Raw genomic sequence first — 23,019 nt, 5'->3', positions numbered from 1 at the left:
AGAGCACACTGCTCTTTGAGTGCTTTATATGTAGCAGGTCTATGGATTGGTGCTGGGATCCCAAATATATTGCAGTCTCCAAGGGGTCAAACCACTACTTCTTGGGTTAGAAATGCATTAACAAACCATACATGCATATCTGAGCTACAGATAAACTTCTTGCTTAACGCCTACTTGGGCTCAAAATGTTGAAGCACATTTTTGTTCATTGAGCAAAAACCACATACTAGTGAAACCAAGGGTTGTTATGACATGGTTAAATTTAGTTTAAATCTGAGCTCTAGGAATAGTCTCTCTCTTTCTCTCTCGCTCTCCCCCCTCCCCCACCCACCTCAGAGACCTATCCTTTTCCCTGGATAATCAGCAAACCCCAAGACAGCAGAAGTCAGTAGCCCAGACCTGACTAATGGTCACATGGTGCAGACCTCTGGCATGCTGAAGACAACATCTTGACCTAAGTTATGTTTCAGCTCCTGAGCCCTAAGGTAGAACTACCTCCTGGCTACTTTTCCATAAAACCAAACAGAGGGACACTTGAATAAACCTCAGAGCTGCCCTCAAGATCTGAAGAAATGATTCATCACCCTCATCTCACCCCCAACAAATCAGCTCCCAGCAACACAGTGTCTTGTGATTTTGCCCTATATAATCTTTAACTTACATCCTATAGGGGAGTTTGGGCTTTTTTTTTTTTTTTAAGTATATTTTATTGATTTTTTACAGAGAGGAAGGGAGAGGGATAGAGAGCCAGAAACATCGATGAGAGAGAAACATCGACCAGCCGCCTTCTGCACACCCCGCACCGGGGATGTGCCCGCAACCAATGTACATGCCCTTGACCAGAATCGAACCTGGGACCCTTCAGTCCGCAGACCGACGTTCTATCCACTGAGCCAAACTGGTTTCGGCGGAGTTTGGGCTTTTGAGCATTAACTTACTGTACTCCTGGATGGTGCCATTCATAATAAAATAGCCAATATTTTTCCACTGCAGTTCTCAGTGTCTAGTGTTTGGTTCTGCTAGCTCCGGGTAGATGAACTCTTTCTGTCCTGTAACAATAGCAGAGGGAGAGAGACCCCATTATATCTCATCGTATCAGCAGGCACTGCAATGTCACAGTGAGTTTGAAGAATGTCCCTTTAAAAAAAAAAATAAAAACAGGAAAGAAAGAAAAACATCATGTTCTGCTAATAGTCTCTGTGTATTCATTTAAAGTCATCTGGGGAGTATTAGGCATGGTGGGACTGTGCTTTGTTTTGCTTTGTTTTCAGTTTAACTGAAGGTTAGGCCGTGCACTGAGGACCTAAAACAAGGGCTTCCTACACAACAATTTCTGAAATTGATCCTGAGATTTGGTACATAAAAAGTTATATGGCTCTTTTCTTTCTCAGCCTTCATTCAGGATCCATTTTTAGGCCTCCCAGAAAGTCACCTGCTCATTATTTCCACTGTGTGTGGGTGGGGCACTTTGGCCCGATGTCTTTGTGCTACTATAATTAAAGATTTGTTTCTGCCTGAGGTCACGTCCACCTTATCAGTTAGTGGCTTGCTGGTTTTTAAATGGATGGGGCCACTTTAGACAGTGTATTCTGCTTAGATTAATAGCAGTTTATGAGAAAGACTGCCGGTGACAAGTGGGTGGCTTCGGGAAGGTGGAAAGTCCTTACTAATCTTCTGCAGCGTCAGTAAGAGGTCTGAGGTAGAGGTCCCTGTGGGCTTATGAAGAAGGCTCACTCCTGTCATACATGTAGGATCTGGGGTCAGGTTCTCTGGAAGTAGAACCTAAGACTGTAATTTGGGTACATGTGATTTATTGAGGTTGTGATTTCATGAGAAAGGGGATGAGAGAAGCAGGGTAAGAGAGTGGAAGATGCTAAGTGTATCATCTTGCCTGATCCTATGGGAGCTCTGGAATATGAGTCCCACCACCTAGAGGTTTGGGGGCCCAGCATTTTGTACCCCTTGTCATTCATGTCAGTCAGTCATCTGTTGCAGGCTGCCATTGGGAGGGCCAGTGAGCAATCTCCCAGGCAAGGAGGCTCCTATTCAGCCAAGTATTGTTGGGCAGGTGAAAGCCATTCATAGCCAACAGACACTGGGAAATGTATATACTGCCAGTAACAGTGACCCAAGTAAGGACTCCAATGGCATCCACTACACACAAATTGTGATTCCTGGGGATTTATTATAGAGGGTGGAAGCAGAAATATCATTTATTTTTAAACTTTAAAACTTTGGTTGGCCATATAGGGAATAACAGAAGACACTTTATGATGCCTCTTCTGTTGCCACTTGGTGGTTGGCCAATTTTTATCAGACTTATTCCTGAAACAACCTGATGCCCTTATTGAATTCCACAAGTTTCTATGCTCTTTTCCTGATACACAGCATCTCTCACCTCTCATATTCAGCCGAAAAGCCACTGTATCTCTCATATTAAGGCAAAATATCCCATTTTCTTTCTAAAGTACAAAGTCTATCTGTCATCTTCATCAAAATTAAAACCTTCTCTTTTTATGGTAGTTAGCTCCTGTCACATATTCTGGCATTTCAGTACTGGCGTTGTTTGCTTTCTAGAAATATTGCCTTATCTTCATAAATATATTATACGTTTGTAGTAGGTTGGAATTCCTCAGAAGCAGAACCAGAGATGAGAATTTGAGTGTAAGAATGTGATTTCAGGGAGCACTGATAGAGGAATGGGGAAGTGAGCCAGGGATTGGGAGACAGGAAATTTAAGGTGCATTTCTGAGAAGATTACCACTGTCAGCAACTGTAGCAGAATTCCACTGAGGACATGTCAGAATTTTTTTGCCCAAGGGGTGAGGATATGCACATTTGTCCTCCAATCCTTGTTCATTAGTGGGGGCCTCATGTAGGACAGCTAACTCCCTGGCACTTCTGCTATGTATAGACCATGCATGTTCTTTCTCCCAAAGAATGATCTCAAGCCAAAAAAGATCATATGGGAACTGTGAGTGCTAATGAGATAAGGGTAAGACAGGGATCATATTTGCATTTGAATTCTTCATTCCAGCTTACAGGGAATATACAGAAATATCTTTAATGGTTTCACTGATCTCTTGCTTGCTGTAGACTAAGAAGTTGTTTAAATGAGATTGTTAAGCATGTATTTACATGACAGGTCTTAAAAAATTTGAGGAGCCTAAGGCAATATTCAGCAGACATTCCTAAAACTGCACTTTACCAAGATTAAATGCCATCATATTTGTGTTACACCAATTGATAAAAGTTGGGATTCCAGATGCTATTAAGAAGTTTCATGAATTTGATGTGTCTCTGTTGTGGATTAGGTGCACAAACACATAGTTTTGTTTTGTTTTCTTTTTGGAGAGAGATATATTAGAATTCTATTCAGTTTAGAATACCTACCACAAAGGCAGATTTCTAAATTCAACCCCATGTTGTACCCTTATAGTTCTCATACTCTTCTTCAATGACATTTAATAGAAATTTCTATTCTCTCTCTAATGTTTGCTACCCTCCTGTAAAGTAGGTTGGCTCCAAGAGACAGTGTAATGTGGGCTTCAAGTGACTTATTTTATAATGAGAAATTTCACAGTTAAAGTTTAGCATGTGACCTTGCCTCATTGAATATTATGTTTCCAATTCTTTCATGCATTCACCAAATGTTTTTCAAGTGCTTGTTTTATGCCAGGCAGTTCTAGATGCTTGAGGCACATCACTGAATAAGCAATTCCCTGCCTTCAGTGGGCTTCCACTCCAGCTAGGGAAATGCTGTCATTCAATAAAGAAAATAAAGCAAAACTAATATACATTTAGAAAGTGTTATGCTACATTTTAAAAAGTATGGTAAGACAGGAGGGGTAAGGAATGTAGGGGAAAAGAGGCTGGGATGAATTTTCAATAGAATGGTCATTTTAGACAACTTTGAGAGGATAATATCTTAATAAAGAAGTGAAGAAAAGGAATATATGTCCATCCCTCCCCCCCATCAGTTGGATGCTGCAGTATATCCTTTCCCACACAATATCCCATTAATTTTTTAATATATTTTTATTGATTTCAGAGAGATCAGTGATGACAGAGAATCAGCTGCCTCCTGCATGCCCCACACTGGGGATTGAGCCCTGAACAGGAATCAAGCTGTGACCTCCTGGTTCATAGGTCAATGTTCAACCACTGAGCCACTCTGGCTGGGCCCATTCTTTTTCTATTATAAGACTCCTAGTTTCTGAAATTAATCACCAAACTTCCCTTCTCTAAGTACTCTAATTGTTACCAATTTCCTTTCACATGAAATAATTCTGACTCTCATGACTTTCTCCTGGCTTCTTCTAACACGAACATCACTTTGCCTGTCACAGAAGCAAAGCCAAGCCCCAACACTCTGTATTTCCCCATTGTCCACAGTCAGTCTTGTTACCACTGTTGACATGCTTAATGTATTGCTTTGGATATTGTTTTCTTTTCTTTGCATTGCTTGACTGTCTCCTTTAGGAGAATTTCTCCTCACTCATTTTCTATTCTCCACTATCTCCTTCCCACAAAAAAAAACACACAAAAACACCCACAGTGCTAAAGACACAGTTTAAAGCATTTCAAGTTTATATATATTACTGCTCCTCCAAGGAACATTTCTAAAATATGACCACAGCTTGTTCTCATGCTTTTTTGTAGTCTCTAATGAGTGCAGGCAATGCAAAGATTGCATTTTTCTAGAATATCCAAAATGGAATGCCTTTTTCCAACTAATCATGCTCTTTCCGCCTGTGATGAGGTGCTGCAGACATTGGGTTTCTTCGTGTGGGATCTCTGCCCGGGATATTGCTTTTTTCAGTCTTGTTGTATCTATCCTATTCTGCCTTTGACAGCTATACTGAACATTTGTAGATAATGAGGAATTCATTATTCAACAATCAAAAACTAAGAACATTTTTCTCAATCCATATCGAGCTATTTTGCTTTTGACAACATACTAAGTTGAAATCCACTGTTACCTCTGGTTTCCCAGACATATTTTGGAACAGGAACAAGTTTTACTGCATCTGCAATTCATTGGAGCTTTATTTGTATGATTTAAGTTAAATATAAAATAATTTAGTTGTCCTAAGACCCAAAATATATTTGTATTATAGATATTTTTGTAAAGAATTCATATAAACCAGATCTGGACAAATCAATTCCAATAAGAAATGTACAATAATGGTTCAACATATAGGGAATTTTTTCTGTCTACAAATAATTCTTTTAAAAATTAATATTCAATTTTTATTTGGGCAAGTTTTAAATTTTTTCATTTTTTTAAATATATATTTTATTGATTTTTTTTTTTACAGAGAGGAAGGGAGAGGTATAGAGAGCTAGAAACATCGATGAGAGAGAAACATTGATCAGCTGCCTCCTGAACACCTCCCACTGGGGATGTGCCCACAACCAAGGTACATGCCCTTGACTGGAATCGAACCTGGGACCCTTCAGTCTGCAGGCCAATGCTCTATCCACTGAGCCAAACCGGTTTTGGCAAATTTTTTCATTTTTTAAATTCAATTTCCAATCAGGTAGCCTGAGACTGAGATGAGACCACCAATAAATATTTTTTCCATTCTGGACATATTTATGAGCAATACATTTACTTTACATGATTAATTATCCAAAATGTATAGCTCTAACATATTTTCTTGGTATTTTTTAAAAATTAGTTAATTGTTCCAGTGGACATTATGATCTGGTTTAGTGGGCATTGGTACCTTGCCAGTGCAAAGGAGTGGAGTTTAGCCACTGGGGTGACCTAAACCACATGGAGAATGTACATTAACACAAACACCTCTAACTAAACATATCCACTTGGCAGGATGCTACTCCAACTTGGACTCTGTGAAATATTGGATACACCAGCTTAATTTACTTGGGCTGACTCACTGCTTGGGACTTCCAACACAGTTGGGAGAATTAACAAAAGAAACAATAAAGCTTTTTTGTTGTTATTTGGCCTTGAAATTAGAAAACACTGGGAGGTTTTTTCCTCCTTTTTCTTTTTTACAGAAAGACCCATGGGATATATTCTATAAACTCCTTTCCTGTTACCCACCCTATCCCCAAACAACAAAATCCAAAGGGAACAAGAAAGGCTTAAATCTCATTTTAAATCACCTAGTGTTGACATGTTTTGTAATCACCTAGTGTTACTTCAAAATTGGTGATTTTTTTTGCCTGTGTTCTGAAAGCCTGGGCTCATCCAGTGGCCATCAATGAATGTTGTCCAGTTACGTTTTTATCTACTATGGAATGTGGACCAGAGAAGGACCCTGGGGCAACAAAGAAGATACATTCACTTAATTTAAATTAGGCAAGCTTCTAGAATTTTTGAGTATGGAATTGCTCTAAATCTGAGCATCTAAGTTTTATAACATTCACCTTATAGGAGCTTCATTTTCTTTGGCTAGATTGAAGAAATTGTGAGTCCAAACAAAGGCAGAGAAATGTGAACTAAGATTACAGCAATGCTTATTATTCCATCAGAAGCTTCCTGATACATATGGTTGTGCCTGCTCCCTTTTACCCAAGCACTTTTATTTTGGTAGGCATAATTGAAGAAATTAATGAATATGTTAGTGTTTCCCTATGAGTTTCCCCATTGGCTAATTGGTCATTAAAAAATGGAAAATTCTGAAATTCCCCCAGAGCTTGTCTGTCTTCATCTGTGAAATGGGAATAACATAACTTGATCTGGTCTCTAAATCAATGATTAAACAAAATAAAACTAAACAGGTTATTGTACAAATGTCTTTATTGGCAGAGCTATGTTGAGGGTAAAGAAGGGAATCATGAGGCTAAGAAGACTAAAGCCCTTTCTTCAAATCCCACATCTATTGCATCTCTTATTACTGGTTCTGATCACTTGCCCAAGTCCTTTATTATCTCAGGACCCCATCCCCTTGATTGTGCACTAAAGAGAAAAACCCACTTTTATCTCACAATTATGAGAATCAGATCAAACAGCATGAATGAAAGCATGTTGTGAAAGTCAATGAGCTCAATTTCTTAAACTACTATTGCTATGGTTGTTGCTGTTATTATTATTGCTAAGAAATAAAATAATGAAATCATTCTGGGCCTGGAGGTGTAAGAGACACTTAACATCCATATGAGGAACACATGGAAACAGAGTTTTCAGGAAAAACATAATTGCATCTGCATAAAAACATCTCTCTTTAATCTTTTCATTGAAATTTCCATTTCCTAGTTGTTCATTTGTTGTAAAATCTCCTTTGAATGTCTGTACTTACTGACTGAATGAATAAATGAATGAATGAATTCTACATGCTACCTATGTGATTTTACTTTGTTGTTTTGATCAATATTTTGCCTATGTTTGTGGAACTTGTATGTATTTTACCTATATAAAACATGTGGCTTAATGACATACCCAATAGATAAAGTTGGAAAGACAAACAGTATCAAATATTAATGAGGATGTTGAGCTACTGAAACACTTATAGACCACTTGCTGTTGGAATGTAAATTGATATAAATACTTTGGAAATTGAGGTTGCCTGCTACAGGTAAAAAATTAAATTCCCTAAGAACTAGTAATTCAACCACTAGGAATAAATATTCCCTCAGAAATGGATATATATGCACACCCTACAAGAATGTTCATAGAAGCTGTATACACACTAGCTCAAAACCTGAGACTACCCTGATGCCTTTCAATAGTTTTATGGGTAAATCAATTGTGCTGTTTTCACACAATGGAACAGTATGTAGTGACGATACTTAATGAACTACCAACTATACACAATAGCATCATTAAATTATATGAACATTATATGGAGCAGAAATACCCAATCAGAAGCATATATAACATATGATAGCATTTTCATAAAGTTCAAAAGCAGTGGGGGGAGTGTCAGAAGTCAGGACAATGGTTACTCTAGGGGGCATGGGCCGTGATAATGACTAGGAACCATCACAAGCACAGTTTTCAAGGCCTGGCAATGCTCTGTGTCTGGATTAGGTGTCAGTAGTGAGGGTGAGCTCAGTGTGTGAGTTTGCCAAGCTGTACACTTAGAAAACATGACTTGCCTGGAGCCTTGGCCTCCCTACTCTAAGTTTGGTGAAATGTTTTGGACATAAAGAAAATTTATTTTCTTTGTTTTCAACATTAGATTGATGTTTAAGTGACTTACTGTCAAAGGGACTACTCTATATTCTTAGTCTTTTTGTATCCAGGACCAACTGGAGTTATAAGCCCCTATACAAGTGGTGATTATTCATCTGAACTTCAGAGGAAGAACCATGTATGACCTCAGGCCAATTATCTGACATAACTCAGTGAGCTGATTAAAGACCAGCTCTGTGGCCATGCAGGATGCCCCATGTTCCAATGACAGGCAAGTGATCTGGGAAAAGAAGCTAGAATGGACGTTATTGCTCAGGTAATAATGCGGAACTTCTGTGGAACAAGGAGCTGTGATGAAGTCAGCCTCTGGGCCAAGTCTTCCAGGAATGAACATGATGGAACCCCCTGATACAGATCCTTATTACTCCTAAATGGACTCTGCCACCTCCAAAGTGAAAACAGCTGGAAGCATCATGCTGTCTCCTGGTCCAAACCAGAGTGAGATGCACCAGTGTCTCACTCTGACTCAGAGATGGGAAGCCAGAGGCAGAGATGACTCTACATTTGTACTGACATCAATTCTGGAACTAAAATACCTGACTGGTGGCTGGTGTTTGTTATTTCCTTTGGGAAACATCTGCCCCAGAAGGCAACACTCATCCCTTAAACTTTGGGCAGTGTTCCAGTAAACTCAACCTGAAAATTGACTGCCTATGTGCAGTTAATAGCCTCCATTTCTGAGCTCAGTGACGGGGCCAGCTGGCAACATGGCTCACGCAGCTCCTCGTATAAAGATCTCTCAAGTAACCAGGTTACCCTGGAGACTGTTTCTGTCACTTTATGCTCAAGTCCTTTCTGAAGCTGGAACAGTCTGATAATTTAAAATTGTGTATACAAAAATACAAAATAATCTGGAAGTCAATTTGTTCTCACAGACTGTTTTTACAAAGAGTTATTTTTATCCAAGGATATGGGGGACAGTTGTTCTGAGCTCTTTCACTGGCTAATGGCTAAAATCAGGTAATCACTGTAAAAGCAAAGAACTGAAGAACTTTAGACTTATTTGTGTGTGTGTGTTTTTCATGCTTTTTATTGATCTTTTAGAGAGAGAGAAAGGGAGAGGGATAGACAGATACAGATCTGCTGCCTCCTGCATGCTCCCCACAGGGGTTTGAGGCTGCAACCCAGGCATGTGCCCTGACCGGGAATCGAACCTGTGGCCTTTTGGTTCCTGGGTCAATATTCAACTGCTGAGCTACACCAGCTGGGTTGTACTTAATTGACTCATCAGAGACCATCCTCATCAATACCAGCATTTCATAGATGAGTGAACTAAGACCGAGAAGGTTGCTGGTTCTTTCACTCACTCGATCACTATAATCTCAAATGATGCCCATCTTTTTTTTTTTTTACCTTCTATCCTTCTTTCCCTTTCTTGCTTCCTTCTGTATTTCCCTCTGCATTCTCCAAATTGTTCTCCAAATTGGTAGTCAAAGGGGCACACATTTGAAAGAGTGTAACACAAATGTGGAGGGTGTACATATAATTTTCTTCTATCATGTCTTTTAATCAGCATCTCTTTCAACTCATTCTATCCTTATTTATCTTACCAACTCATTCTGCTAATTTGGACACTTTTAACAAGGCTTTATCATTTAAGAAACACAAAAATTTCAATTGCCAGTGGTGCTTTAGGGGATTTCACAGCTGAAATTTTTGGCTTTTCTGTCTCAACAATAAAACAGTACTGAAAGTACCCAAATCAGCAGAATAAATCCAATTTGCAAAATTATACTTGCATCCTAATTATAATATTGATAGGTGGATTTTTTATCTTTTTGGAAAAAAATGTTTTGACAGTAATTTGTAATAGAAGCAAAAAGTCCCTTATAGAGACCACAATATACAAAAACTGATAAATTGACACTCAATTTAGGATATCTTTTGATATTAATTGTCCCAGTGCCACGCTGGTAGCTTTAAGTTAAGATACCATGAAAAGCATTCCCAGGCATGATTGTAGCCAGGAAATCCTTTTAGAATGTGTAAATATTGCTGGAGGGCAAAAAGTGGAAGTTGGGATAAATTGAATTTAAAGACACAAACAATTGTACCTTGGGGGTTTGTCTGTGTGTATCAAACTCAAATGTAGCGTGCTTGGATCTGCAGAGTACACAAGAGGAAGTCTCCTGAATTTCAGAACTGACCTAAGGCAGAATAAAATTTAAATCTGGCATGCTACCTTGCTACAGTGTCTGCATCTGATGAGTTTGCAAATCTCCAGTGGAAAAAATCCCTGTGATTCCATTCATATAGCTTTAGGGCATTGTGTCCACAAGCACTGTAATTGTTTGCCCTTCATGAACAAGGGATGGTTTTAATTCTTTGCAAAGTGGTAGTCTGTGCAGCTGTTGGACACTTCAACATTTTTGGAAAAGATACTAAGCATATCTATAATAATAAAAGCATAATATGTTAATTAGACTGGACAGCCGAATGACCTTCGGGATGTCATTCCAGACTGATGTCCTTCCAGATTACCTTCCAGATGAAGCTGCAGTGGTGGGAGCTGAGGCAGAGGTGGTTAGGGGCAATCAGGCAGGTAGGCGATTAGTTAGGGGAGATCAGGCAGGCAGGCAGAGTGGTTAGGGGTGATCAAGCAGGCAGGTGAGTAGTTAGGGGCACGGGCTAACCCTGATGCACATATGTTCTACACTGTTTCCCTGAGGTCCCCCATGAGGACTGAGTCCCAGTTGTTCACAGTGGTAACTTGCTTGATCAAGCATTCTTATTGGCTGCCTTCCAATGCCAGTCTTACTGCTCCAACACTCCTCTACCAGTGTTTCCTAAAATCACCTCTCAAACAATTTACTTTTATTTATTTATTTATTTATTTATTTATTTATTTATTTTAATCCTCATTTGAGGACATGATTAGAGAGAGGGAGAGAGAGAGAGAAACAAACACACACACACACACACACACACACACACACACACACACACACACGGATGTGAGAGATAAATATCTACCAGTTGCCTTCCATATGCTTTCCAACTGGGGATCAAACCTGCAATTCCAGTCATGTGCCCTGAACTCAAATTGAACGGGCAACCCTTCTATGTACAGAATGACATTCAACCAACTGAGCCACGCTGGCCAGGCCCAAACAATTTACTTTTAAATCTTTGTTTCTGGTCTACATTTGGGGGAAATTTTGAAGAACAATAGGATAACCTTTAGCCTATTTCCCCCCACAAAAATAACTAACTAAGCCATCTCTTACCATTACCCCACCAAATATTCAGAGGCTAATTCTCCACTTTTTTCCCTGTATTTTTTTATTGGGGCAGATCATTACCTTGGAAAATATATATATTGCACTTCGCTCGCTTGCATCATGCTTAATGAGCACTTGCTTCCAACTGAAGATCTGTCAGCAGCCAGCTGAGTGAGACCTGGATCAGACAATCCTCAAAAGCTGGGTGTCTCAGCAGCTCCCATAAATGAAGTTTAATTTTGAAATTAAAATGTTGCATGGACAATTTCTGACATTCATCTTTTCATATAATTGGCCTGAAAAGAACAAAAATAACATTCATCTTCCATCTTCTTTCCTTTCCTTTTAAGTGATTAAGAACAAATTTAATGTAATTTACAGGGGCCCAAGGCAATGTTCACCTATATCAAAATCACTTGTGAAGTGCTCTCGAAATAATTTTTCTAAATTCCATCTTGAGTCTACAGAATTAAAACTTCTAGAATTGAAGATTTATACTTTACAATATACTTTATAATGTATATCATTAAACAATCTTCCCACAAATAATTTCTATACACTTTCAAGATACATTGGCTTGGTGCTGGACACTTTTTTTTTTTTTCACTTTTCCTTTCTTCTAATCTCATAGTTAAGTTGAATCAGATTGCCCCATTCTTCTGACAATCTAAAGGAAACATATTTTCATGTACACCCTGTAGAACACTATTTACTTAAGCCTAGGCTTAACAGAAAATAATAAGCTTTATAAGGTGCCCAAATTCCTATAATAAAAATGAAACAATAAACACATAGAAATATGAGGAAGAAATTACACCCATTAAATGCATCTAGCCTGATGAGTGATAGAATGGCTGCCTATTCAAGCTGGAAAGTTTACACATGATCGAAGCTTTATTTAGTCTAATGGAATGTGCTTCCTGAATTTGGCTCTGACTAAGCCAGAGCACAATAGTGAGTATTATGTAATGGGCCTGAGCTCATTCCCATCTCTAAGTCATTGTGATTCGGTCTTGACTGGCTCTTTCTCTCAGGTAGTTTATAACCTTGCTGTTCCTCTCTGGTTTAGAACTTCATGCAGGATGTTACAGAAACAGACTTGACAATCTTTATGTATTATGGGTTTCTCTTTTCAGTCTCTCTCAAAACTTCTGAAATTATTGTGAAGATTTAGCCTCATTCTACAATTTAGGGAACATAAGCTCAATGATTTACAGAAACAAATTTCACAGCAAATGTTACAAGTTGCCAAGATTAATGAGGCAGTCTCACTGCTAGATGATCACGTGGGTGGACTAATGCCAAGTTTATTGCACCAGCTAAACAGAGATAACCCCAAAATGGTCTTTTTGGAAGAATTTAATATTTGCAATTTCCGGGAACTATATTGAAGACATTATTCTTAAAACTTTGAGAACACTCATACCTGGTATATGTCTTTACATTTATTTGTCTTTATTTTGACATATATTAAGAGAGGTAGGAATACACCAAAATATGATTGGAACCTGGCTTCTGAAAATTCTTAACCTAAACCTTTCTGTCTGCATATGTTGCTTAGACACTGTCCATAAACCCATAAGTAGTTGAATCAGAAAAGCAATGTGAACTGCTCAGATATCCTGGGGGAAAATTTATTCTCACTAGTCACCCTGGGTTTGTCCAAGTTAATGCTCAAATCTCAAATCATTTTGAGAGTTTGAATTAAGCACCTAGAGGACCTAGGTATTAGGAGAAATGTACTACATCCCCACACAGATTCTCAAGGGTGCCACATTTATAATGTTGTTAAGGTGCTGATTGGCCAGGGAGTTATGAAGTGGTCCATCCAACAGCTCTTCAGACTTCCTGGGAAAATGACAGATCACCTTGCCTGTGTAAGATTTCAAACATTCCGGTTAGGTCTTGCCTTTCTAAGACCTCTACTTACATAACATATCTCTGAGTCTATCCCCACAACAGGAGATATTTGGCCCTTAAAAATAAAAGAAAATCCCATATTTCTCTCAGAGATTCATTGTGGCCTCATTCTGAACCATTAGCCTGACTGGATTTTGGGAAGTGCAGGTATCAGATAGTTATATAGAAGTTATACTGACCTATGAAAGACATATAGTTTACAATAACTTAAACCACATCTCAAGTTTCTTCTCCTCTGGAGTTCAGAGTGAAGGCAGAACATCATCAGGCAATATCCTTGATGGAAACATTAGAGGCTGGTCTGGATCCCCAGCAATATAATCCAAAGCACCTCAGTCTTGCTGACAGCATTTCCTGCATTGACGAGATTATGGGTTTCACATAGATAGTCCAGGCTCACTTCCATCTATTTCCCACCAAGGTCCTGGACTTCTTCCACTTCATTGTCACATTACTAAGTTCAGGGTAGTGGAAGGCAGACTCCTCCTCACTCTGGCATGACAGCGTTATCATATCAGTCAAGTCCCTGACTCAGAAGTCTTGATGACTTAGTTTATAATAAACCTTTTAGTATAGCCACCCACATTTAACTCATATTTCCATTACTTACAGTCACTCTCTTTGGGGATGCAGGTTAGCTTCTCTTGGAGATAGTGCTAAATAATATATGAATAAAAATATGCCATTGGGCACATCTAACAATTCCTTGCTGCCTAAAATCTTTGGACTAAGCTCAGTCTTTCCTGAACCTAGACTGTAAGATAGAGATGGATACCAATTGACTGAAAAAAAATCCACTGACCAAAAAAAACAATTTTCTGAAAGGCAATTTGGCTGTCAATTGCATATTAACATTGATCATTCAAAAATTATCCAGGGTTCTCAACAGGAGAAAACAATTTCTGTTTTGTCTGGTATCATCTGTGAATCACCACTAAATCAAAGCAATTTCATTGTACTTTATTTTTTACAAAGACAAATAATCCCATCACTGTCTTTTTTACTTTGAATAATAAGTAAATTAATAAACAAGTAAGTAAATAAACAAGTTCTTCCAAGGAGTGGTAAGGAAGAGTCAGCATTCCAAAGTAAAGAATCAATAAGATTACACACACACACACACACACACACACACACACACACACCATCTTAAATAAAATTCCCTGACTTTCTACATATATTTTATAGATAAAAGTGTAGTTTAGTTTAGTGCAAATTTATTTAGTATTTTATATTCTGGATTCTCAATAATTCACCATTTTATATGTAAATGGGGAGTTTTATTAATTAGCATTGTTTTGGTAACAAATGATCCCCATATGTCAGTGGCTCACAACCACAACCATTTATATCTTGCTTATATTTCATTTTAACTGATTTGGTGTTGCTCCCTGTGTCTTCTCAATCTGGGGCTAAGGCTGAAAGGGAAACCCTCTTGGGGCTATGCCATTCTCATGGAAGAGGAAAGAAAATATAAACCAACCATGCAGCCTTCCCAATGATTCTGTTTAGGAGTCATGACAGTTTACATTCCATTGAATAGAGCAAGTCATATGACTTGGTCCAACATCATTGGGGCAGGAAAGTATATTTAGCTTTGTGAAATGTCAAACTGTCTTCCAAAGTACTTATACCACTTTGCATTCACATCACCAATGAGTGAGAGCTCCTGTTGCTCCACAATCTTGCAAGTAATTACTATCATCAGGTTGTTGTTTTTACCCATTCAAATAAGTGTGTAGTGGTATCTCATTGTTATTCTTTTTTGTCATTTTCACAATCAATCTACACAGCAATTATAATGAAAAGTATTTTATAATGAATTCATAATTTGAACTAATTGTCATTCTGCAAGATAATTTTTTGATAGGCCTTCAGAAAATGGGCTGTTGACTAATTAAATTTTAGGAACATCTAAGACCATATGGGTCATAATAATATTATTTACTTTTATATCCTCAGCAACTGACACATATTAGGTGCCCAATAACTACTTCTACGAATAAATGGATAAGTTTAAATTCACCCCTACCCATCTCAGAGACAAACCCTCTGAGATTGAAAGTTTATATGTTTTGTGTTTAAGAAAAATAATCTTATTCTGGATTCTCAACTGAAAGGTATTCTTATGTTTCTTGTTCTCTCCATGAAGACTATCAAGCTTCCTTTTTATAATTCCAGCTCTGTAATATTATGGAGAAATATTTTAAAAATCAAAACACCTACTAATGTGCCAAGAGATCCAAATGACAGAAATGCTTGGGATCACTGCTCTGTCTGTTAAGGTTTTTTCCTCTTGTATCTGACCCCCCTTTTCCAAGATCTTGATGGCAATATTTAGAAAAATTTAAAAGCACAAAAATGTGTTACCTAATTCCTAACTTTGTTTAATATGCTTTAGTTGATATAAAACAATAACTTGAAGAAATGTATAAATTTCTGGATGTCTAGATGAGAAATTAATGACTGGGGAAGACAACTGGGTAGCTAGAAATAGGAAAGAGAGGTCTTTAGTTTTCAGCTAGAATATTTGGTATCTTTTCTGTTTTTCTTTCTGTCCGCATAAAAAAGACAAATATCCCACATGTATTTCCATGCTTTCCTAGTTGTTCAAGCCTGAAAAGACATGCTTCTGTGTAAACTCCTTTTTATCATTGTATCCACATGCACAACTGTCTTAAATGTTTTTATTGAAGTGAATCATTAATTTAGCCAGTAAACTACTTTTAAACTTGATTAAGAAATAACTTTTTTTTCAACCATCTATTTCAAAAATTGAAATATTTAACTATGTGTTTAAACCAGCTTGGCCTAATTTAACTGCATTGTCTATAGAACTAGAAGTACTTTTCTAAAAACACCAAACACTATGGATAACAATAACAAAAGAGTTTGTTTAGATTAACTCTAGAGGAAAAAAAAAACTATTTTGATTAATTCTTCTCTATGCAAAAATCTGTTAATTTTTAAAAGTAAAGGTATTTAGATTTCCATCACTGTGGAATTCTGGGGAAGCAGAAATACCAACGCCAAGCCATGCCAGTGCACTGGTCTTCAAAATCCAGGCACCTTTCTGGTCTTCCCCCTTACCAGCTCAGGGCCAGAGGTCAAGACTCACTCTCCTGAGTGCCAGTTTCTCAATTTAAAAATAAAAACAAGAATGCCTCTTTTAATTCTTTCTAAATGAGACAAAGTTGAACTCAAATATTGATCAACTATACAAGTACTATTTGGAGAGCTGAAATATTTTATTTGATTTTACTGTGGCAAAACAAAAGTAATATGAGGGGAAAGGGAATTTTTCATGCTTTACTGATAACTGAGTGTATAAACCATATATTTAATCTGATGACTATTAATATAAGTAATTTTGTGTAGCCCAAATCTAATAAAAAGTGGGTGAATATTTCATCAATATATTGTGGCCTAATTAAAGGAGACTATAAATCCTTTAGCCTAGGGCTCAATGTGTTCATGCTGAGCACAGTTCTGAGAGCTGGCCTGTTGTCTTAGAAGAATATCTGTTATTCCCAGATCTATCCGTCTAACACTAAATCCACCTATATAAGCAGCCCTACTGCTGGAAAACATATTCCAAGACTCTGTTACCTAATTTGCTACTTAAGAAATCAGTCTTTCCTATTAAGCTAAACATCTCAACCCATTGGTTCTCCAAAACAATATTTTGTTTTTAAACATTGGTTTATTTCATGTGCAAGAACTTTGTTTACATAACTCTAGATGACATTCTTCTTATTTTTTCCTTTTAATTTTAGAAATAAATCAGGTTAATGCAGTCTATTGTTTCATTGTGCCCGGTTATTCAGCCGCCTCTTGTAAGAAAATTATAAACTCTACTTGTTGCCATGTGCATTGCAGTGATTTTCCATGGAGTAACTTCCTTAGCTCAATGACACCATTCTACCTGCGTGACTTGCTTTTACCAATGGAATATGAACAAAATAACACATTCCATGTCTGAAGTTTATGAGGTGTATTTGATTCAACCATTTCCATTTTTTTTTTCTGCTATGAGAAAGGCTATTGCTTTTCCTTGGATTCTGGGATGAAGGATGTATATGGAGCAGAGTCATGAAATACGCAGCTGCTCCACAGCCAAAATATAAGGTAAATGATACCTAAATCTTTGTAAACCTTTATATGTTGCTGGGTTTCAGAAGCTATTGGTCATTGCAGTATAACGTAGTAAATACTGGCTCACATCTTTAACAAGGCTTCTGAACAGTGAGAAAATAATTATCCGAGTAACGTATAATATCTTTCGTAAGCCAGATTCCTTCTCCTTTTTATTACAAACATACAAGGAATTTCCACTTAGTGGAACTTATTCCTTCAAATATATTTATTACACATAAACTGATACTTTAAATATACCTAGTTTGTGTCATATAGTATACCAGGTCCTTATAAATATCTTCCAAGTCTTCAAAATAATAGTTTAATCAGAAACTACTTCAGAGCTTTATGTTACAGAGAAGGAAATTGGGGCTCAGAGGTTGACATTATTACACAGTCAGGATTTCAACTCAGGCCACAGCCCCCAACCATGCACTGTTGTTTTTAATCACCTCTGTTGCTTAGTCATCCTTCATATGAAATTCTGATTTTGAAAAAGCAGACAAAATAGGATAAACACAAGTGTGACTCAACAGAGAAGATGTAGTTACTCTACCAAAGCCCCCACATTCCTTTCCCAGAGCTTCACTTGAGGGATAAATTGATCTTGAACAGCTTTTCTCAGTGATAGCATCTTGGTGGTATATTACCTTTATGCCATTCATCTTGGACAATGCAGCATTTTCATGTTCCAATGTAACTATGCAGATTCCAAGGACATGATTTAGACAACTAAGACCAAAATGTTAATAGCATTGGGGCTAAGTAAAAAAAAAAAAGAAAAAAATGAAAAAAATGTTAACAGCATGGAATTTCCATAGTAATTTTTGTAAATAAATTAGAAATGTACAAAAGCTTTTAAATTATAATGAAAATTATGGAATGATGCATTTCTCTGAATGTAAGTCATATTTCTATTAAAAATTTGCATACACTTAAAAATCACACCACAAAATTGGTCTAAATTTTTTTGTTGTTGTTTAAAGTATTACAAATAGTAGTACACATGTCTCCTTTTCCCCCTATTGACCTCCTGCTGGCCTCTCCCACCCTTAGAACATGCCCTCACTCCCCCTAGTATCCATGTCCATTGGTTATGCTTACATGCATGCATACAAGTCCTTTGGTTGATCTCTTAACCACCCCCCAACCCTCCCCTGCCTTCCTGCTGAAGTTTGACAATCTGTTTGATGCTTCTTTGTCTCTGTACCTATTTTTGTTCATCAGTTTATGATGTTCTTTATATTCCACAAATGAGTGTGATCATGTGATATTTATCTTTCTCTGACTGGCTTATTTCGCTTAGCATGATGCTCTCCAGTTCCATCCATGCTGTTGCAAATGGTAAGAATTTATTCTTTTTTATAGCAGCATAGTATTCCATTGTATAGATCTACCACAGTTTTCTATTCCACTCATCTGCTTATGGGTACTTAGGCTGTTTCCAAATCTTAGCTATTGTAAATTGTGCTGCTATGAACATAGGGGTACATATATCCTTTATGATTGGTGCTTCTGTTTTCTTGGGATATATTCCTAGAAGTGAGATTATTGGGTCAAATGGAAGTTCCACTTTTAATTTTTTGAGGAAACACCATATTGTTTCCCACAGTGGCTGCACCAGTCTGCATTCCCACCAACAGTGCAAGAAGGTTCCTTTTTCTCCGCATCCTCTCCAGCACTTGTCGTTAATTAATTTGTTGATGATAGCCATTCTGACAGGTGTGAGATGGTACCTCATTGTTGTTTTGATTTGCATTTCTTGGATGATTAGTAACTTTGAGCATGTTTTCATATGTCTCTTGACCTCTGTATGTCCTCTTTTGAAAAGTGTCTATTTAGGTCATTTGTTCATTTTTTTGACTGGATTGTTTATCTTCCTTTTGTTAAGTTGTATGAGTTCCCTATAAATGTTGGAAATTAAACCCTTATTGGAGATAACATTGGCAAATATGTTGTCCCATGCAGTGGGCTTTCTTGTTGTTTTGTTGATGGTCTCTTTTGCTGTGCAGAAGCTTTTTATTTTGATGTAATGTAGTCCATTTGTTTATTTTCTCCTTAGTTTCCATTGCCCTAGGAGCTGTATTGGTAAAGATATTGCTACGACAAATGTCTGCTATTTTGCTGCCTATGGCTTCTTCTAAGATTTTTATGGTTTCCGTCTTATGTTTAAGTCCTTTATCCATTTTGAGTTTATTTTTGTGAATGGTGTAAGTTGGTGATCTAGTTTCATTTTTTTGCATGTGTCTGTCCAGTTTTCCCAACACCATTTATTGAAGAGACTGTCTTGACTTCATTGTATGCTCTTGCCTCCTTTGTCAAATATTAATTGAGCATAATGGCTTGGTCTAAATTTTTTAATTGATAGATTCATTCATTTGGTCATTTATTCAATACTTATGTAGCTGCTGCGTGCTAGACTGTGTCTTTGGATATAGTGAATTCAATAGACAAGTATCTACCCTCATATCACTTGCATTATATATGGAAGACAGATAATTAATTGGTTAAAAAAGGATAATCAAAACTGTTCAATATTGAATACAGCCTACAAAGGAAACCATCAAGGCAAAGAAGATAGAGATGCCTACTTTGGATAAAGTGCTCAGTTGGTGAATTAATAATTAAGTTGAAGTTTAAAGGATGAAAATGAGTCAGCCATGCAAAAAAGAGACCACCACAGTCAGAAAGAAGAGTGAGTAAAAGCCATGGAGCTAGGAAAAGGTGAAGTATGCAGCAGGAACATAAAGGCCAGTTGGGCTGAGGTGTAATGAACAAGGATGAGGATAGACAGAGGTCATGAAGAGATGAAGGTAAAAGTAGTCTATCTCGGGTAGAACCTTTAATAATTAAATTATGAACTTGGATTGTTTTTCAGGGCAAAGGAAAGCCATCAGCATGATTTTATGAACAATGCTTTAGCAAATTCACTTTAGATGCAGTAGGTAAAATGCACTGAGAGTGGATAGGAGTGGAAACTTCTATTTTACCTATTCAAATTGTCAATGTTGTCACACAGTTTTCATATACCTCAGAAGCAATGTCAATAACTCATTTTGCAAAGACTTACCTAATAGAAAAGACAGAAACGGTGAGATTTTAATTAGGAAGTTATTACAAGAATCCAGTTAATAGATGAGAATAGTTTGGACCAAATGGAGAGAATTAAGCAGATTTGTGGTGTGTTTTAGAAGCATAATGAATAGAATTTAGTGCTGGTTTGGCTGTGGAGTATAATTAAAGGGCACTCAGAATTGTTAGCAACCTTCTATCTGTTGCAACTAGGTTAAAGATGTGAAAATATTTTTCCTAGATGGGGAAGACCCAGCAAAATGAGCAATGGGAGTGGAGAACCACAACTTTCATCTTGGACACGGAAGGTGTTTGAAGGACAAACAAATAAAGGTATAATAATCAACTGTGGGGTCCAAAAGTATTGGCTTGAGACATAAATTTGAAGATCTGATCATTTAGACAAAGAGTTAACACATGGCTAATGTGGGCCAAAGTTGGACACTGGTCTGTTTTTGTACAGCCTCACAAGTTTTGAATACGTCTTTATGTTTAAACTAGTAGCCCTGTGCACGATAATTAGCATATTCCTCTCTTATTATATAGGATTGTTGAAAAAATTCAAAACAAGAAGAATATTTTATGATACATGAAATTTATAGAAAACTCAAATTTCAGTGTCCATAAATAAAGCTCTATTGGAACCCAGCCACATTTATTTGTTTATGTATTATCTATGGCTACTTTCATGCTACAATGGCAGAGTTGAGTAGTTGTGACAGAGACCATATGGCCTGAAAAATAAAAAACATTTATTATCTGGTTATTTACAGAAAACATTTGCCTACTGCTAATTTATATCATATTAAATTTATGGGAGTGGGTAGTAGAAATCCTAGAAAATTTTGCTTTGCCTTTGCATCCAGCTACACAGATGTCCCAGAAGAATGTGGGAACCTGGAAAAAGGACCATCCATTCACTAGCCTGCTGTGAGTTCTACTTGTGGACTCTCTAGGGAAGGAATAACATCAGAAGAGAATGATGAATTGGAAGAGCCAGACAGGGTTCCTGCATTGCAAGCTCCAAATTAACTGTACAGTGAACAGATTTGCAAAGGAAAAACAACACACATGGGAAAAGGGCCTTCTGTTTATTTTTTCTTCTTATTAATTTACCACAACCACCGTCAAGTGTCCCAGTTTCTGTCTGGGAAGAGAGGCTGGCAGGGCCAGTAATCAAAGAGCAGCTGGAAAACCCCAAGAAATTATGGAACCCTCATAAAAGAATCAAAGGACAATGTTTTTCAAACCACTTGAAAAACTGAAGAGTCCCTTCTGGTCATGTTATTGTGTTTTTCGTGATGTGTTAACAACTGTAATAAAGGACATCGCCGATTGTGGACTGTGTGGAATGTTTTCAATGAAATTCCAGGCTCCTAAATGACAGGATTCACAGGACCTTTTAGGGAAGCCCATGCTTTAACATGAAAATAATTGCTATGATGTATCTTAACTATAGATAATTCTTCAGTAGAATTTCAGTGAATGTTTATAATAGAGTAATAGAGTATACAACCTATTGTTTATTAAATACATTTACACTTATCTTCTATGTGATCTACACAAATTGTCAGTATTGATTATGAGATCCTGTATGTGCCAGAAGCAATGATAATCACTCTTTTTGGAATGGTTTAGCTAATAGGAAAGAGAAAAGAGGAGGTTACAGTTATTTACCTCAGGACTGCAACTCGAGAGTAAAGGACAAGAAAACCACTAAGTCTTTAAAAATAAACATTTATTTCAATTTATCCACCAGGCATTTGAGCAGAGGTGGTATTTTATTAGTGTTTTTAAATATTGACTGTGACGCAAAGAAGGCTAGAAGATGCCACATCCATTCATATTTTTTTTCTAGAATTCTTACTGCTTCTAATTGTGGTAAACCAACCTCATTCGACCAGTCATGCCTGCTTACAATGACTTGTCAGCTTTTCCATTTGCTGGTCACTTAAGTTAAGTGTATCCATCTATTTACTTACTTCCAATATTGCCAAAAACTACAGTGAAGAAAAACATTATCCAAGCCATTATATGTTGAGCTATTATTATGAAACACTTGGCATTTATGTATAAATAGTTCCAGGTGTAGAACTATATATTAAAGGCATATATTAAAGTTTGTGGAATCTCCCTTCCAGACAATTTTATCATTAAATAATCTCATAAAATTATTTTGTCATAATATGTATGGCAATGTAATATTTGTATGTATGTATATGTACACACATGCATGTGTCATGCACACACTCACACACACCAGCCATTCTGTAAATTTCTTAAGGCAGTGGCTATTCAATAAATGTTGGAAGAAAGAAATACAGAGATAGTCATACATATATTGTTGCTCTGACCTTGACCAATTTTACCTTATAGTGGTCATGACCCTATCTTATTTTATTTAGAGGGCACCGGTGGTGTTAACAGAGTACCTCGCATATACTAAACACCTAACAAATGCAGCAGAATGAAGAATAAAGTCAATGGTGCCATTTTCTTTTT

The 23,019-nt window shown here is 37.1% G+C and overlaps 1 long non-coding RNA gene across 1 annotated transcript in view; it reads left to right on the top strand.

The window, feature by feature from the left end:
• LOC114231337 (uncharacterized) overlaps positions 1 to 21,747 on the top strand; it is a 40,789-nt gene extending 19,042 nt beyond the window's left edge. The window contains exons 3-4 of the long non-coding RNA XR_003617281.2: positions 20,759 to 20,850; positions 21,384 to 21,747. This is a non-coding gene — a long non-coding RNA (uncharacterized LOC114231337). The remainder of the gene's footprint in view (positions 1 to 20,758; positions 20,851 to 21,383) is intronic.
• Positions 21,748 to 23,019: the final 1,272 nt, after the last annotated feature.

This window comes from Eptesicus fuscus, chromosome 12 (genome assembly GCF_027574615.1).
Source record: "Eptesicus fuscus isolate TK198812 chromosome 12, DD_ASM_mEF_20220401, whole genome shotgun sequence".
In the NCBI taxonomy this organism is placed as follows: Eukaryota; Metazoa; Chordata; class Mammalia; order Chiroptera; family Vespertilionidae; genus Eptesicus; species Eptesicus fuscus.
The sequence above is the reverse complement of the archived record's forward strand: the minus strand, read 5'-3'. Positions and strand labels throughout refer to the sequence as shown.